We start from the raw sequence: 18155 nt of genomic DNA on the forward strand, positions 1-18155 counted from the left end.
GTAGAATATAATGATTGTAACAGCGACCGTTTGCATAGCATTTGACGTATCATGGTAGAAAAGAGGCCATCAGTCTAAAAATTCTTGTGCAACTGCCGTAAGTGTTGACAATGGGAAGGTACTTGATGTCGAAGTATTGTTAAAACATTGCCATGCGTGCACAAAAATTGGTTCCAATAACAATGAAAAGGAACAGCTGCACGAACACAACTGTCAGAAAACATATGAGGGCTCCAATGGAGGAATAGAAAGTGTCTCATCTGTGAAAATCTTTCAGCGCTCTCAAGACCAATGTGGGTTTCGCAATGCTTAATTCATTCGTGATAGAAATTCCAGTTCATTCCAGTCAATAATTGAGAGCAGGCTTTGTGATGACCTAACACAGCAAAAGTTAGAATGTGATTGTCATGTGCAGAAAGCCGACTGCGTAAATTAAAAAAAAAAAAAACTTGAAGATGACAAGTCTATTAGAGGACGTTTGACTAACCAAACAAATCAGCAAAATGGATACTATGGCCAAGTCATGAGAAAGAAGAAGCCACTGCCCAGTGTGTGTTCAGTTGACTGGTGTAAATACCGCAAATGTGAGGAAGCAGAAGCAGAATATCCGCATAGAAACACCATCTCCGAAGGTGTTGGAGCAGCAATAAAGCCACTATATAGAGATCTGGCACATCCAGTTCTTCTGAAAGAACTCTCAAAACGGAAATGAGTCTCCCAACAATATAATATTGACGAGGGTGACCAGAAACGCATTTGTGGGCTTGAAAACAATGAAGATAGGGTTCGATGATGATGTGATCACCTTCAGTGATGGAAATGCAAGGAGAATAATGGTTCTTTCTTGGAAGTAAGTTCTTGCTATTATGAAGAAGCAGTCCTACAATAACTCGATAGACAGCGAGTCTCCAAGGCAGAAATTATGATCAAATAAACAACGGAAGCAGCAAGATCCCTCAGACGGAGAAAGATACTATATTTGGTTGGTGTTCAAAATGATAAACAGTGCAAAGGTGGAGAGCTTTAGGCTGTTTCTTCATCCAGTAGTGAATTTTCCTTTACTTCAACTTTCAAGTGCGATTTCAGAATAAATACTTTTTTGCAAATGTTTCCCATTATCTCGGAAACTACTTAAGTAAAAGCTTTGAAATTTTTACCTCTTATTAACAGCGGTTTATGTCCATGTGGATTTGCAGTGGTACAGACAGCAGTAATAATTTGAAAATAAAAAATACTGTTTTGAAGATCACATAATTTTAAAATACCTCCATTAAAAATTCATATATTTATTCCTAACAAAATGAGATGCTTGATAGTAGATCAGTGACTGCATAAGATAGGACTCTATACCCTGGGAAAGGTTTTTTATATTACCTCAGATAGTTCCTGACAAGACAGAATATAAGTATGTTAACTTTAACATCATTAGGATAGGTCACTGATAATCTTATTTTGTTGTTTGCAGTAACAATCAGTTTCAACTGAACTTAGGTACATGCAGACCCAATATGAGATACGAAGATAATCTTCATGTGAAATTGGCCTCCTTGTCCAGAGTCCAAAATAGAGTTATGTAGATAGTCAACAAAGTCCCCTACAAAATAAAGTAAGAAATTGAGAACCCGTGCGAATTCAAAAGAAAATTATAAGTGTACCTCATGGAAAAAGAGAATAATGACACAGAAGCAACTAACGAATGACAGAAAACTTAAAAATGACGATAGAAATTGTGACATGTTGAACATAAGTTGGTGGAAAGGTTTATTGTTGTATGGTTATACGACTGCCAAATCAACACTGGAAGCAAACACATGCAGTAAATATTTAGAAGGATATATACAGGACGATCTGAAATGAAAAGACCATACAAAATTAACTGCAGGAAAGCCAGAGACTAGGCTGGGATTGGAAGAAGAAGTTAGACTGTAAAATGATGCAGTTTTAAACATGGTTGTTACTCGGCAACTGTATGCTAATTTCAGCATAGGATTATACAGCCAACCGGTTGCAAATAACTGCTAGGTACGCTGACCTAGGTTTCTACAGCTGCTAATGATGTCTTCATCACAAAGAAATTTCGATAAATCGTAAAATTACATTTCTAAAAAGCATGCTTCGACCTGTATCTGCAAATTGCTCGTTGTCTGAGACACGTACCAGATATAACGTACAGGAAACACAGAAGGGCAAAGGAACAACAGCAACTTTCCCAACAGTTTCGTTAATTTGGGGCAGAGATGGTCATTCAAGTCCAGTGGCAGACGCTACAAAAAAGGCTCTGCGTATCACAGCGTGATTTACTGTTACATCTTTATGAGCGGCTTCTACCAACATGTAGCTCCCACCTATACATATATAAATGGCGAAAAGACCAAGAAAGTAAAATTCCGACTCAAACGGAAGCTTACCAAACTCTTCTTCCCCCATACCTTTCACGACTGTAGAACAGGAAAGGGGTTGACTAACGATGATACACAAAGTACGCTCTGCAAAAAGGCTATTGATGCAGAACTAAATAATTAACCGTCACAAACTGAACCAACACGCACACTCTGAAGTGCCAGAGGAACTGGTGCACCAGCCTAATATCGTGTAGGGCCCCCGCGAGGACACAGAAGCGCCCCAGAACGACATGGCATGGACTCGGCTAATGTGTGAAGTAGTGCTGGAGGGAACTGGCACCATAAATCCTGCAGGGCAGCCCATAAATGAGTAAGAGTACGAGGGGGATAAGATCTCTTCTGAACAGCACGTTGCAAGGCATCCCAGATATGTTCTGCAATGTTCATATCTGGGGAATTTTGTGTCCAGTGAAAATGTTTAAACTCAGAAGAGTGTTCCTGGAGAAATTCTGGACGTGAGGGGTGTCACAAAGTCCTGCTGGAACTGCATAAGTCAGTCGAAATGCACAATGGACATGAATGGATGGAGGTGATCAGGCAGGATGCTTACATATGTGTCACCCGTCAGAGTCGTATCTAGACATATCAGGGCCCGTATGATTCTAAACTCACACTCCCAGTACCATTACAGAGCCTCCACCAACAAGAACAGTCCCCTGCTGACATGCAGGATCCATGGATTAAAAAAGTTTTTTCCATCCCTGTACACGTCCAATCACTCGATACAATTTGAAACGAGAATTGTCCGACCGGGCAACATGATGCCAGTCAATAGTCCAACGTCGGTGTTGGGGTGCACAAGTGAGGCGTAAAGGTTTGTGTCGTGTAGTCATCAAGGGTACACGAGTGGACCTTCGGCTCCAATAGCCCATATCGATGATGTTTCGTTGAGTGGTTCGCATACAGCCACTTGTTGATGACTCAGCATTGATGTTGTTGTGGTCATCAGTCCTGAGAGTGGTTTGATGCAGCTCTCTATGCTGCTCTATCCAGTGAAAGCTTCTTCATCTCCCAGTACCTACTGCAGCATAGATTCTTCTGAATCTGCTTAGTGTATTCATCACTTGGTCTCCCCCTACGATTTTTACCCTCCACGCTGCCTTCCAAAACTAAATTGGTGATCCCTCGATGTCTCAGAACATATCCTACGAACCGGTCCCTTCTTCTAGTCAAGTTGTGCCACAAGCTCCTCTCCTCCCCAATCCTATTCAATACCTACACATTAGCTATGTGATCTACCCATCTCATCTTCATCATTCTTCTGTAGCACCACATTTCGAAAGCTTCTATTCTCTTCTTGTCTAAACTATTTATCGTCCACGTTTCACTTCCACACATGGCCACAAACCATAGAAATACTTTTAGAGACGATTTCCTGACATTTAAATCCATACTCGATGTTAACAAATTATTCTTCTTCAGAAGAGCTTTCCTTGCCAAATTAAGTCTACATTTTATAGCCTCTCTACTTCGACCATCATCAGTTATTTTGCTCCCCAAATAGCAAAACTCCTTTACTGTTTTAAGTGTCTCATTTCCTAATCTAATTCCTTCAGCATCACCCGATTTAATTCGACTACGTTCCATTATCCTCGTTTTGCTTTTGTTGATATTCTTCTTATTCCTCCTTTCAAGACACTGTCCATTCCGTTCAACTGCTCTTCCAAGTCCTTTGTTGTCTCTGACAGAATTACAATGTCATCGGCGAACCTCAAAGCGTTTATTTCTTCTCCATGGATTTTAATACCTACTCCGAACTTTTCTTTTGTTTCCTTCACTGCTTGCTCAGTATACAGATTGAATAACATCGGGGATAGGCTACAACCCTATCTCACTCCCTTCCCAACCACTGCTTCTCTTTCATACCCCTCGACTCTTATAACTGCCATCTGGCTTCTGTACAAATTGTAAATAGCCTTTCGCTCCCTGTATTTCACCCCTGCCACAATGAGAATTTGAAAGAGAGAATTCCAGTCAACATTGTCAAAAGCTTTCTCTAAGTCTACAGATGCTAGAAACGTAGATTTGCCTTTGCTTAATCTTTCTTCTAACATACGTCGTATGGTCAGTATGGCCTCAAGTGTTTCAACATTTCTACGGAATCCAAACTGATCTTTCCCAAGGTCGACTTCTATCAGTTATTCCATTCGTCTGTAAAGAATTCGCATTAGTATTTTGCAGCTGTGACTTATTAAACTGATAGTTCGGTTTTGTTCACATCTCTCAACACCTGCTTTCTTTGGGATTGGAATTATTATATTCTTCTTGAAGTCTGAGGGTATTTCGCCTGTTTCATACATCTTGCTCACCAGATGGTAGAGTTTTGTCAGGACTGGCTCTCCCAAGGCCGTCAGTAGTTCCAGTGGAATGTTGTCTACTCCGGAGGCCTTGTTTCGACTCAGGTCTTCCACTGCTCTGTCAAACTCTTCACGCAGTATCTTATCTCCCATTTCATCTTCATCTACATCGTTTTCCATTTCCATAATATTGTCCTCAAGTACATCGCCCTTGTATAGACCCTCTATGTACCCCTTCCACCTTTCTGCTTTCCCTTCATTGCTTAGAACTGGGTTTCCATCTGAGCCCTTGATATTCATACAAGTGGTTCTCTTTTCTCCAAAGGTCTCATGATTTTCCTGTAGGCAGTCTCTATCTTACCGCTAGTGAGATAAGCCTCTACATCTTTACATTTGTCCTCTAACCATCCCTGTTTAGCCATTTTGCACTTCTTGTCAATCTCATTTTTGAGACGTTTATATTCCTTTTTGCCTGTTCCATTTACTGCATTTTTATATTTTCTCCTTTCATCAATTAAATTCAATATTTCTTCTGTTACCCAAGGTTTCTACTAGCTCTCGTCTTTTTACCAATTTGATCCTCTGTTGCCTTCACTATTTCATCCCTCAAGGCTACCCATTCTTCTTCTACTGTATTTTTTTCTCTCATTCCTGTCAATTATTTCTTTATGCTCTCCCTTACCAAATTCCTGATAATCATGGTACACGCCTGTAATGGTCGTATGGGTAAATTCCCACATCATCGCTATCTCGGAGAAGCTGCGTCCCATTGTTCGTGCACTGACTATAACACCCCGTTGAGACGCACTTAAATGTTGATAACCTTCCCTTGTAGCAGCAGTAACCCATCTAACAACTGCACCAGACCCTTGTTGTTTTATATAGGAGTTGACGACCGCAGGGCCGTATTTTATCTGTTTACAATCTCCGTATTTCAATAAGCGTGCCTATACCAGTTTCTTTGGCGCTTCAGTGTAGTGTGAGCAGCGGTAGTGTTGTGTCAGCGGAACTCGCTTCCAAGGCCGATCTGCAGCAAGTGGAGGCTCACTGCAGAAGGTCGTGGGAGGCGTGGGTCGTCGGTCCCTGCGGCAGCGCGACAAAAACAGACCAGCCGCGGTGCCCGGCCGTGACTCAGCTGCCGGAAACGAGGCGTTGGCAGTAGCAAGGGTACCGGGTGACGTCACCATGATCAGGCGAGTGCTACAGTGTCCGGCCGGCCTCCAGCGGTGAACACCGACGCGCGCCACGCGCCTCTGGGAACCGTAACAGCCGTCATTTTTAGCGTACGTCTGCCTGTCCGAGAAGCTATCAAATAGTTTTCGAAATACGTTAACTAAACTTGTTTAGATACTGGGCCCAAATAAAGTACTGGAACCCAAATATCGTCTTCTTCCCAAGTTAGGAGCTGTGTAGGTCCTGAACGGCTATGGAAAGGGCAACAAATTTTCGTATACATATTTCTGATTTTATCCTCCATTCGTAAGCAACTTAAAGGTAAATTTTTATAACGTATTAAAACCAGAATTTGACAATACCTTGACACTGCAAAAACAGAAATAGAAAAAAAGTAGATCTCAATTTCGTCTCTCATAAAAATCTCCCGAATATTACTAATTTAAATTTTTTTATCATTACAACAATGCCTAATAGGTCAACTGTTATAAATCAACTGAAGGTCACGAATGGACATTGCTTTCAAGTTATTTTCAATCATCTAAATATATGCCACATACGAAAATTTCTCGGGCACTCAGCTAGGTGGCGTCGTCCATAAAGTCGGCATCCCTCACAGATCAATCAGACTCCAGGAAACCCTGAAGATGGCAAGAAGTCGGCTTGCCGAAATATCGCACCTGTTAGACGACGCCATCCGGCTGGATACTGGAGAAATTTTCAAGATATCCGTACCCTGGGAAAACAAAAATGTTCAAATGTGTGTGAAATCTTATGGGACTTAACTGCTAAGGTCAACAGTCCCTAAGCTTACATACTACTTAACCTAAATTATCCTAAGGACAAACACACCCACACGCTCCCAACGGAGGACTCGAACTTCAGCCGCTACCAGCCGCACAGTCTATGACTGTAGCGCCTGAGACCGCTCGTCTAATCCACGCGGCCCCTGGGAAAACCTCAGATCGCAAATGTGTCACATATGAATGTGCGTGTCTAGGTATATGAAGACCATGTTTCGTGATAATAAACGGAGAATTTTGCGAAACGAATCCGTTTCGTTTGCCTTTTTTGAGAGGAAAAAATAAGATATTCTCTATTAAAGCAAATAAACTGCAGTTCTTATAAAAGTTCCAAATTTCGTATCCAGGGCGGAAATAGGAACTACAAGGGGGGACGTAAGTAAGAACAGCATCAGACTTATTACAATGGCTGCTAGAGCGACATAGATCAAACTGTTGACAATAACGTTTACTCGCCATATGCCGCAACACACGACTTAAAGAAACCGGCCAATACTTGAACAAAAACCAGCGATTAGACTAGGAATAGCAAGCTGTTAATTTGACTGCTCCACTAGTTCACTTCAGTACGAAAAGATTAAGTCTCTCGTAGACGAAAGTCAAACGTGCTGCACACAGCAGACTCTCTTAACAAAACTATGGTCTGTGGTCACGCTTCCATGCACAGTTAAACATTGCTTACCAACTGCGGAAACCCGAAATTTCTAGGGGGACGAAATGAGGAGCAGGGACGATATTAACCTCATTCTTATTCTTTACCATCACCCACAAAGTATTTCCCTTGGCAGCGAATACACAGATCCCATCGTTATCACAGTCGATATTCGCAAGTTTTTCAACCGCTTATACATTTCGAAAATCTGTGTCTGACCTAACCATTATCTCCAAAATCTTGCTTCCATATCTGGTGCGTTTCTGCAATAGTTTACCGAAATGTAAATAAAGCTTTATACAGATATGCTTGTCTTCCAAGACGGCCTTCACAAAACCAAAAAATCACGGAAACACGACAGTCGAAATGTGCTCAGCAATTAACAGAACTGAGAGTTCGGAGCCACTTGTCACGCTGATTCAAGGACGTTGTTTGAGTATGAGGGAAAGGAAAGAACAATGGCTTCGATAAGAGTTGTTCCTGCCATGAGTCACACTGACTGAAGGATGTATGGAGAGATACTCTCACGTGTCTCAGTGTCCTTGGAATCATTTGCATACAAAATTCGAATTTCGAGGACTTTTGCACTCCATTTTGTATCTAAATGTTGGCAGCGCAGAAAAAATCACAAGAATGTGACGCTATCTATTGATTGTCTCTGAAGACACAGAAATCATTGTCTTCATTCAGTAGTTGTTTGACTATGGCAACAGTGGTTTCATTAAGCATTGTTCCTTACAGTTCTGAAGGGCGAATTTTAATACGATTTTTGCTTGCAAAAGGAACCACAGCTACTCAAATTCTTCAGGATCAATAGCTCGTTTATGGGTCTGAAATAACGAGTGAACGAGAGATTAGGCAATGGTGTCAACGCTTCAGAAGTTGCAAAGCAAATGAGCCGGCCGGTGTGGCCGTGTGGTTCTAGGCGCTTCAGTAGGGAACCGCGTGACCGCTACGGTCGCAGGTTCGAATCCTGCCTCGGGCATGGATGTGTGCGATGTCCTTAGGTTCGTTAGGTTTAATTAGTTCTAAGTTCTAGGAAGTTAAGTCGCATAGTGCTCAGAGCCATTTGAACCATTTGCAATGCAAATGAGGAAGATGAAGAGCTCCATTCAACAAGGGGACCAGAAACTGCGAACAGATTGACAATTGGCTTTTGGTGCTCTGGCTCATGAATTTCCTCGTATTTGTCGCATCATTTATACAAGTTTTGCTCGGATCTGTTTATCTTGCAGCGCCTTGGTGCAATAAGGGTTCGTCTCAGCAACTGCTGCTACATTGGTCCCCTCGTTTTTACACGTTATTATGAAAATAATTATGCGAAATAACGTACTTAGGATCAGTAGCTAGTTACATCAAAACAATTTCTTTTACCACGACAATTCGTCGTTGCGAGTGTCTTCCACAACGTTTTCTTCCCATAACTGATTATGGTGATCTTATTCATCAAGGAATTTCGTATGAGAGCTCGCTCCGGATTGAACTGATGATGAATACTTATGTGCTATACATTCGAGCATACCTCAGAAGTACTCGCTCTCAAGAAAGTAAAATCCTCTCTATACCTCTGCATAAGACAGCCCTCTTCTCAAAATCATTTTCTGTAACGAGAACCAGACTGCGGAATGGTATCCTTAAAACAGACATTAAATTCCTTTCAAATTTAAAAAAGACAGTTAATTTTCCAGTTCCATCCGCATCAACAACCGCTTGTCTACAGAGTCCCCTTATTCTTGTAACTGCGGTTGTTATTTGTCGTTATCTGCATGGTTAATGAACGACTTAATTTGTTGACTAGTAACAAATAACAGCGCTCGGTCATGCACTGTTCTTTAAAGCGCCTACATTTGTTGTTGCACTGCTCAATAAAATTAAGGCGTCACTTTCCCAAACGCCGTAATTGTCTCCCATTGCGATACACAAGTTTCGAATTTGGATGAATGCTGCCTTCCCCCTTTCTCGGTACTGTTACAAAAATGTGGCGCTCTGCGACGTAGATCTCGAGTTCGACAACGGTTCAAGCAGTAATACGGCAACACACGAAAAACAGGCCAGACCTCAGAGGTTCATGAAAGGTGTAAGGTGTGTTAATGATATCACATTGGCACCAAATTCCACCACAATTCCGCCTAACGCCACCGTGGATGCGTCAAATGAAGGAACGGTCGTCATCACCCCCTTTTATTCAAATTTTCTTTCATCACTTCTACTATGGAGGTCATAATCATGTCGCCCAGCGTTGATAACACATAGATCTCTTGTTGGTGGCCGAGAAAAACATTTCAGACGCATCGCCCTGTGGAATCATCACAAAAAACTCGGGGGTGGAATAAATGGCGGCAATAAAATGACCCCCCTCTTGAGGCGACGTTTCCCACACATTTCCCAGTCGAAAACGAGTTTCTAGTGCGATGAGCACAATCTACCTCTGATAGTTCCCGGTAGCTATAGCCTTTTTCTAAGGACATTGTTGGCCAACAACCCACTGAAAAGGGTAGCACCCCATTGGAATGCAGTGCGATCGCAATATTTGCTCTGATGTACACAGTGGCACCGTGAGGAACTATTCAGAACTTTTCGACCAAATCTGACCGTTATCCAAAGCAGCAAAGGCTGCTTATGCTTTTCCAGCCTTCCTACGGCTTGATCATTAACGGATGCAATACTGTCAGATGCATGAATAAACCGGAAAAGGATTGCTTTAAGACATTTATTTCAGTTTGGAAACACCCTTGGTGCCACCCACCAGCCTTTGCTGAGAACTTTAAACGTGTACCTCAACAGAGACAACACTCGTATGACAAAGTTCCAGGCTCTTGCAGACAGGCAACTCCTTCTATATCACTCCGATTCTGGATAGCCTACTAGCAGGCAACAGGTTATCCTACCTGTAGTCACCAAGGGCTCTCGTCATGAGTTCTGTCTGTAAAGGCACATTTTTAAGGTGCTCAACAAAGGTGGTTGGGTGACACGGAGAATGTTGCCGAACTGGGTGGTTATAGAGGGACCATTCACCGTTTTATTTACGTATCTGTCAACGTTGCATCCCTCCGAGGTCACAACAGAGGAGGGAGTGAATCAGGAGGCTGGAAAAACATAAACACTCTTTGCTGCTTTGCATCACGTTCAGATTTCCTCGAATGATTTTGAACGTTCCCTAGTGGTTATGTCCTGTACGCCAGAATAAAAATTGCAGTCACGCTGTACTCCAAAGGGGTTCGATGACGTTCAGTGAGTTATCCGGTCGAAAATGTCCTTAGGTAAAGGCTTAAACGTCTGGGAGGTATCAGCATTGTGAAATTGTCAAGAACGTGGTGCTGTTGCTCATCGCAAGGCCAGCTGTCGCTTTCGACCACAAAACATGTGAGACTCAAGGCTCCAAGGCAGGGGTCCATGACTAAGGAATTTATTGCTAGCACACTCGAGCAGATGTAACTCCGATGGATTGCCCACGTGCTGCCTGCGATATGTAAGCTACAATAGAATCCCTCTTAGAGAGCAGTGTCGGCAACAGAAGGAGCAGTAGCTCGTAGTCGGGCGGTTGGGTCAGGTCGCTCTTAGAGAGCAGTTCTCTAGCTGTATAGCTCACAGAGAGCACTTGTGTCCTGTATGGAATTACTGAGACCGCTCGTGGAGAACGATGGTGCTGCCTGAGCGATGTAGTATAAGGTAAAAGCAAAAAAAAAATATTATCATTTATTTCCGCGCGCATATGTAATTTGCCACAACTCATTTTGTACTATTGTTATATCAAAGTCAAATGTAAATAATTTTCAATAATTTTTCAATAATAATCTTTCGTATAAAGATAACTTTTGACAGTCATTCATCTGAATTTAAAGTTTTTACTAATTTCTCCTATCCATAGTCATGGCAATTATCGTAAAGAAAAATAATTTTTTTTTATACATAACTAAATCTAGTGGCCAAAATTGCACTGGGCTCTGCCAGAAAAATTTCTTATAGGAGCAGATATATATGCGTGTTATCCGGCGACATAATTGAGGTAAGAATCTTCACTTTAATCAGAATGACTCTTCAGGGCCATCACGCAGCATTGCTGACGTCTACATTTTCCAGTTTAGATTCACAGTCAGTTAATAATTGAAAGATTATATATGAGTCACATTTTTGTTGCGATGTTACGGAATTAATCTGTTGGAAGGTTACAGGGGTGGTTTCATTAACTCGCTTTTTGAAAATAATTAGGACTTTTTGTGTCGATTCAGAGCAGCGGTGTATCTGAAATGTTTTCTCTCGCCGCTCTAAAGAAATCCTTTTGACATTAATGCTTGGCGTTGCAGTTCTAACGTCCTTTGCAGAGACAACGAAAGAGGAGGTGAAATGTAGGTAGCAGGGGACGGGGTGACTACCTTTCCATAGAGTAACACGTCCCAGATAGCGTTGGGCAGAACTGTTGTGAAATTTGGTGCCACTGTGGCAACATTAACCCTTCTTACACCACACATGAACTTTCGAGCTCTGACCTTTCTTCGCATGTGTCGATGTCTTGCTGTTTGAACATTCGCAGCCTCCAGGGTGACGTCACAAGGCGCCATGTTTTTGCACCATTAGAGATGAAGGCTGTAGACACCTTTCAGCCACATTATGTAACTGACGCGTTGCAATGGGAGACAATTGCGGCGTTTCGAGAAAAAAAAAAGTGGTACTTCAGTTGTGTTGCGCAGTGTGTTTCCTGCCTGTCATCGTGGACAAGCGGACCTTGAAACTGTAAGTAGAGCGGACTACAAAAAGTAAGTTACAAATTATCACTGCAGGCCAGGTAAAATTTACTGATTGCTGCACTGCATTTCAAAGTGTCGCAACTACACGACACTGTTTTCCAAGATAATCACTAAGTATCTGTAAACAACAGTCGGGACGTTCTACCAATGGTTCAGATCCTCGACAATATAAATTCGTTCCTTGGTCACTGAGCTATTGCCAACCAGTCGTGTGAACCTCTTCATTCTCGGAAAAGCGGATCAGTTAACTTCCTCGATTGGCTGAACACTGTCGTTTGCTGTCAATATCGAAGACCTTCCTTCCCGATCAGCGTCAAGTGCTTCTTTGCGGTCTCAGTCAAATCTCTGGCGCAGCTTCGCTACATCTTGACACGACACTGCATTTGGCCCACCTACCGCCATAATTTCACGGTGATTCTCTGTGCAATTTATATGTTTTTCCCACAAGAATTGTACTGTGCCACGTACTTCAGCTATGGAGTACGTTTCCAGTTGGTGCTCGAAATCACTCTCGCACCGTGATGCCTTTGTTATAATACTCTCTTTAACCAACGCGCCAATCTTGCTCCACAATAGTCTTAGTGTCGGAAGGCATTTGCAACAACGGTGTTGTTAATTATTTCTAGGTATGTCCCAGTACAAGTGTTATTTTGAGTAGTGGCTGTTCTTTCTGTCATCTCTGTATTTGATGTAGGTTCCTGATATGACTTCGAATAGTGTTCATTGTCCTTCTGATGTGTAAACACCTCTACCTCTTTTACACTGAATATTATAGAGATTTTTATGTTTGAAATTTTTTTCAAGAATCTCTTTGTTAGTCCCTAGGTTTTCTCCTTCCGTCTACTTGCTCCGCCAATATTCTTACAGATACCTTCCCTTACTGTCTGTATTTCATACGGAACCACCTCCTTCCTTTTCAATTTGTTTTCTGTAGGTTAAACTTCCTTCAATTCCTGTCTGACATGCCCCTGGGATTTTTGCTTGTACCTCACTATATCGCTTACATTCTCTTACTCGTTCAATAAAATCTCTTTTTCTTCGTACCGGCCGGTGTGGCCGAGCGGTTCTAGGCCTGTCAGTCTGGAACTGCGCTACCGCTAAGGTCGCTGGTTCGAATCCTGCCTCGGGCGTGGATGTGTGTGATGTCCTTAGGTTAGTTAGGTTTAAGTAGTTCTAAGATCTAGGTGACTGATGACCTCCGATGTTCAGTCCCATAGTGCTCAGAGCCATATTTTTCTTCCTGGTCGGTTTCTATTTTTCTATTCCATCACTCTTAAACTACATTGGTGTTCGTAATTAAAGCAACAAATCGTTATTTCGCCTTCCGGTGTCTAATTCACGATATAATCATGGAAGCCGGCCGGGGTGGCCGAACGGTTTTAGGCGCTGCACTCTGGAACCGCGCAACCGCTACGGTCGCAGGTTCGAATCCTGCCTCGGACATGGATGTGTGTGCAGTCCTTAGTTTAGTTAGATTTAAGTAGTTCTAAGTTCTAGGGAACTGATGACCTTAGAAGTTAAGTCCCATACTGCTCAGAGGCATTTGAACCTAAATCATGCAAACTGTCAACAGATGTCCATACGATCGTGTTCTGCACGGAAGATGACATTCCGGTCAATGGACAACCATGCCAACGATACCTTCAGGAGACCTATCTAACGAGGTAGTGTTTGCTGGGTAACCATACATCCACAGTCGCTGTGTACGCGATCACAGACTATGCAGTATGTCTCAGAGAAGACGCCTGCCAGACTCTCTGCGTGGATTGCTACAGGAAGAATGGAAGCAGGACAGTCGCAAACTGATGTGGTCCGATGGCTTAACGTGAGTCATTCTTTGTTTCTCGGATGTGGCGACAGTTTATAGAGGCCGAAACTGTATCCCAAAGACTGGGGCAGGGCCGATCACGTGTGGCATCAGAAAGAGAAATCATTATTTGGTTCCAAGGGTACAACGATACCATCTTAGTACTGCACGGCAACTGGCATCTGACCTCGCAGCATCATCCACTGGTCCTGTTCTATCAGGGTAAACGATGTACAGAATGCTTCGACAGAGTAGCCTTTATGTCGGGGACTTGGCATAAGTGCACCTCTGACGCATCTTCAGAGAAGGGAACGTCTAAAGTGGAATCATCAACACGTCGCCTGGACGGTCGAACAGTGGTCCAATGTTCTTCTCATATATGAGTCCCGATTTGGTCTGGAGAGTGATTCTCAAAGAATGCGCCTCTGGAGGGAACGAGGAATACAATATCGGGACTCAATAATTGTGGAAAGAAACCGATACTGATGAGTATCTCTAAAAGTGTTTACAGGGATTATGCTGACTACTCGAACAGCCCTGCATGAAACTGTATGGGTCAATCGGTAAGGTTTAACTGCTATCAAGTGTCCTGACGAGATCTTGGGACCTCATGTGTGGTTGTTGCAAGGTGCTGGTGTCCCAGAATTTTTGTTGATGGGCAAGAATGCTCTACCTGATGGAGCACGGGTGATAAATGTTTTCCTGCGAACGGAAGATACTGCACGCGTGGCGTTGCCTGCTCGCTCTTAAGATCCCACAGAGTATGTATGGGATGCACTGCGGAGACAGGTTGCATCACGTCAGCATCCACCAATCATTGCCCAAGACTTGCGAGCAGCTCTGTAAGGATAATGGGCGTTATTGTCTCAACATGACACTGATGACGTTATTCACAACATGGTCCGTCGTTGTCAGGACTGTATTGGTGCCAGAAGTGTTCACACTCCATAGTGTGTACAATAACCATTTGTTAGAATGTGTGTGCAACTCCGTTGAGTTGGGAAAAAGTAAGAACATTTTTGTCTACCGGTAGATATCTACTAGTTGTTTACGTGCTGCATTGTTTACATTCTTTCTGCTTTATTATCAAATGATTATCCTGTTTTTTTTGTTTTTTTGTCTTTTTTTTGGAAAATAAACGCACGCATGTTATAGTTGTTTACGTTCTGTATTCTTTACATGGTTTCTACTTTACTATCACCTGTTTATACTGGTTTATGGCAAAATAAACGCACTCTTGCAAAAATTGTGTTTCCTGGTTTCATTTTGGACACCAGTGTATTTGTCATACCGCCTTTTTCCTCAGTGTACTTCTTCCCACTTCCAGTTACCAATATAACTTGCAGCAGTTTATTTACTCCTATCATACGATTTTCTTTTCTTAAGAGAAATACCAATTTTATCATAAAAGAATAACAGAATAGTATGAGAACGTATAGCTTGCATCTGAAAACACGAAAGAGAGAAATAAGACACCAGCAAACAGCTCAGGAAGTCATGCACATTTTTACACACTTTGTAAATTCCGTGATAACTCTTTATTTGTACTCACCTTCGTGTAGATCAGCTGGTGTTCTGTATTTCTCAAAAATTTTCGAAACTTCCACCTCTATCTCGCATAACTTTCTTGCTATGGGACCAAAACCATATCACTCACACAAATTGCCGTCATATCCTGTCTCTCTTCTTTCATTTCTCTTTTTCATAGTTTCCTTTACGAGATTTGTGAAATCCTCAAATATTGCACATCCTACAAGTGTCTTCATTGCTCTTTTTCGAGCATCCCCAGAGATCAATTTCTTACCATGAAGAGAAGTGTATAATATAATTTAAGAGCACAGCGCCGTTAAAAGGTTATCCACATTGAGAAAAATCTTGTCGTTCTGACTTGATCGGTACGTCCATGTAGTTTGTTTGACGTTTAGATTTCCACAAAAATAAACAGGAAAAGAACCACAAATCTACATCTACATCTACATCCATACTCCGCAAGCCACCTGACGGTGTGTGGAGGAGGGTACCCTGAGTACCTCTATCGGTTCTCCCTTCTATTCCAGTCTCGTATTGTTCGTGGAAAGAAGGATTCTCGGTATGCTTTTGAGTGGGCTCTAATCTCTCTGATTTTATCCTCATGGTCTCTTCGCGAGATATACGTAGGAGGGAGAAATATACTGCTTGACTCTTCGGTGAACGTATGTTCTCGAAATTTCAACAAAATCCCGTACCGAGCTACTGAGCGTCTCTCCTGCAGAGTCTTCCACTGGAGTTTATCTATCATCTCCGTAACGCTTTCGCGATTACTAAAGGATCCTGTAACAAAGCGCTCTGCTCTCCGTTGGATCTTCTCTATCTCTTCTATCAACTCTATCTGGTACGGATTCCATACTGTTGAGCAGTATTCAAGCAGTGGGCGAACAAGGGTACTGTAACCTACTTCCTATGTTTTCGGATTGCATTTCCTTAGGATTCTTCCAATGAATCTCAATGTCAGCACTGCGTGTCTTGTGTGTTTACGTTTCTTAAGGGCAAACTGATAGTCATCTAAAAGAACCTCAATTTTCTTTTCCATTCTTCTTTGTATCATTCTTGTTAGAAACTTGGATGTAGGAGCAGCTAAGTTAATTGTGCGATAATTCTCATACTTGTCAGTTCTTGCAATCTTAGGAATTGTGTGGATGACATTTTCCCGAAAGTCTGATGGTACGTCGCCAGACTCATACATTCTACATACCAACATGAATAGTCGTTTTGTTGCCACTCCTCCCATGAATTTAGAAATTCTGATGGAATGTTGTCTATCCTTTCCACCTTATTTGATTTTAAGTCCCCCAATGCTATCTTATTATGATTCTGTCTTATTCTCTTTCTAAGACTGGCCCTCTAAATCAACTATATAGATCCCTGTTTATTCTTCTATGACACCAAGCAAATCTTCCCGCACATAAAAGCCTTCGATGTACTCATTCCAACTATCCTCTCTTTCCTCTGCATTTAACAGTGGAATTCCCGTTGCACTCTTAATCTACATCTACATCTACATCCATACTCCGCAAGCCACCTGACGGTGTGTGGCGGAGGGTACCCTGAGTACCTCTATCGGTTCTCCCTTCTATTCCAGTCTCGTATTGTACGTGGAAAGAAGGATTGTCGGTATGCTTCTGTGTGGGCTCTAATCTCTCTGATTTTATCCTCATGGTCTCTTCGCGAGATATACGTAGGAGGGAGCAATATACTGCTTGACTCTTCGGTGAAGGTATGTTCTCGAAACATTAACAAAAGCCCGTACTGAGCTACTGAGCGTCTCTCCTGCAGAGTCTTCCACTGGAGTTCATCTATCATCTCCGTAACGCTTTCGCAATTACTAAATGATCCTGTAACGAAGCGCGCTGCTCTCCGTTGGATCTTCTCTATCTCTTCTATCAACCCTACCTGGTGCGGATCCCACACTGCTGAGCAGTATTCAAGCACTGGGCGAACAAGCGTACTGTAACCTACTTCCTTTGTTGTCGGATTGCATTTCCTTAGGATTCTTCCAATGAATCTCAGTTTGACATCTGCTTTACCGACGATCAACTTTATATGATCATTCCATTTTAAATCACTCCTAATGCGTACTCCCAGATAATTTATGGAATTAACTGCTTCCTTTGCTGACCTGCTATTTTATAGCTAAATGATAAGGGACCTATCTTTCTATGTATTCGCATCACATTACACTTGTCTACATTGAGATTCAATTGCCATTCCGTGCACCATGCGTCAATTCGCTGCAGATCCTCCTGCATTTCACTACAATTTTCCATTGTTGCAACCTCTCGATACACCACAGCATCATCTGCAAAAAGCCTCAGTGAACTTCGAATGTCATCCACCAGGTCATTCATGTATATTGTGAATAGCAACGGTCCTATGACACTCCCCTGCGGCACACCTGAAATCACTCTTACTTCGGAAGACTTCTCTCCATTGAGAATGACATGCTGCGTTCTGTTATCTAGGAACTCCTCAATCCAATCACACAATTGATCTGATAGTCCGTATGCTCTTACTTTGTTCATTAAACGACTGTGGGGAACTGTGTCAAACGCCTTGAGGAAGTCAAGAAACACGGCGTCTACCTGTGAACCCGTGTCTAAGGCCCTCTGAGTCTCGTGGACGATTAGCGCGAGCTGGGTTTCACACGACCGTCTTTTTCGAAACCCATGCTGATTCCTACTGAGTAGATTTCTAGTCTCCAGAAAAGGCATTATACTCGAACATACATCAATAATGTATT

This window comes from Schistocerca gregaria, chromosome 8 (assembly GCF_023897955.1).
Source record: "Schistocerca gregaria isolate iqSchGreg1 chromosome 8, iqSchGreg1.2, whole genome shotgun sequence".
NCBI classification, from domain to species: Eukaryota; Metazoa; Arthropoda; class Insecta; order Orthoptera; family Acrididae; genus Schistocerca; species Schistocerca gregaria.